The 1,674-nt window shown below is 45.7% G+C and overlaps 1 pseudogene; it reads right to left on the reverse strand.

The window, feature by feature from the left end:
• Positions 1-71: 71 nt before the first annotated feature.
• LOC102861512 lies at positions 72-951 on the reverse strand (annotated as a pseudogene).
• Between the last annotated feature and the right edge of the window lie 723 nt (positions 952-1,674).

Raw genomic sequence — 1,674 nt, forward strand, 5'->3', positions numbered from 1 at the left:
CTATCGCTTGAAAAACCACTGCAGTCTGTGTACGACTTTGAAAGATTGTTAATATATTCTCTGGAAAACATTCAGCACGAAAGCCCTCCTGCCCGCTCGTGGGCCCACACTGATGGAATGATCTGGAAATCCTGGAGCTCTGAAAGGTCCCTGGTCAGTCCTCGGGGAATGCAGGTAGCTATATAGGAAGAACCTGTTCTTGACGTCTGGGGAATCCTTTCAGGGAAGATCACTTCAAACTCAATAATTAGGTCCCCGCGTTTCTCGGGCGTTTTGGGGAGGCGCAGACCTTCCCCAGGTACTTTTCGTCGAGTGCCAGGCCTGATTGACATCTTTGAACACGACGGGTATGGTCCTGCTGTCCAAAGTGGGGACATTCACCTTGCAGCCACACAGAGCCTCCCGAAGGCTGATCCTGGCTGGGTAAATGACATCAGAGCCGTCTCTCTTGAAGATGTTGTGTGGTTTGTCCTTTAAAACAAAGACGATGTCAGCTGGAATGTTGTTGGAGGTCTGGTCTCCTTCCTTTGGAAAGGTGGTTTTGGTCCCTTCTTTCCAACCCCTCTTTACTTCGATGGTCAAGACCTTGTCTTCGTTGCGAATGCTCTTTCCGTTGGGGTTCAGCCGCTGGTGGGAGATCTTCATCTTTTTGGCACAGACATTGATCTCTTCAAGTGAGACCCTGAGGTCGTGGGTGATGGGAGGGTCTTGCTTCTTTTGGGTGGGCTCCTGGGTGGCGCGGGAGCAGCCAAAGTTCATGTTGGTGAAGTCCCCCTTGCGCGGGTCGCTGAGCACGTCAGAGGCCTCTGCGATCTCCTTGAACTTCTCGGCACCAGGCTCCTTGCTCTTTTCTGGGTGGTAGCGCAGCGCCTGGCAGCGGTAAGCCCGCTTGATCTCCTCGTCCGAGGCGCGGCAGGCCAGACCCAGGGTCTGGTAGTAATCCTTGCCCATGGCCACCACCCCAGGCCCGCCGCCCCGCTCCTGCCGTCCCCCACATATACTAAATTTGTGAACCAACATACATAGAAATATGTGTTTGTTTTTTTCAAACACATATTGTCAAGTGACAAGAAAATATAGATTGACATTTGTTCAATATTTTGAGAATAATTTTCTCCGGTTAAAAAGAAAAGATTACAAGAGGAAAGACTGGTAAATAAAGTTAAATAAAGTCAGTTGGATTTCTCTACAGTGAAAAAGAGAATACATATCTGTAATTAAGAAAAACAATACCCTTCACAATAGCTAATCACAAGATAAAATACTTGGGAGTAAATGTAACCAGAAGCACAAATGATCTATTTCTAAAAAATTACAAAACATTACCACAAGAAACAAAAAGAGACCTTTAGAAGTGGAAGAAAATCCCTTAATCATGGATAGGAAGACTCAATATTGTGAAAATGGCAATATTGCCAAAGGCAATTTACACATTCAATGCAATCCTAATACAAACACCAATCCCATTCTTCAAGGAGATGGAAAAAGCAATCTCCAGGTTTGTTTGGAATGGAAAGAAGCCCCGAATAAGCAAAGCACTCTTTAAAAATAGAAACAAGGTAGGATTTCAAATCCTACTAAACTGCCATGGTAGTCAAGACAGCGTGGTACTGGTACAATGAAAGACACATAGATCAATGGAATAGAATTGAGAACCCGGAAATCAGCCCATCT

Source organism: Elephantulus edwardii, unplaced genomic scaffold, assembly GCF_000299155.1.
Source record: "Elephantulus edwardii isolate Elephantulus edwardi_28Jun2011 unplaced genomic scaffold, EleEdw1.0 scaffold00159, whole genome shotgun sequence".
In the NCBI taxonomy this organism is placed as follows: domain Eukaryota; kingdom Metazoa; phylum Chordata; class Mammalia; order Macroscelidea; family Macroscelididae; genus Elephantulus; species Elephantulus edwardii.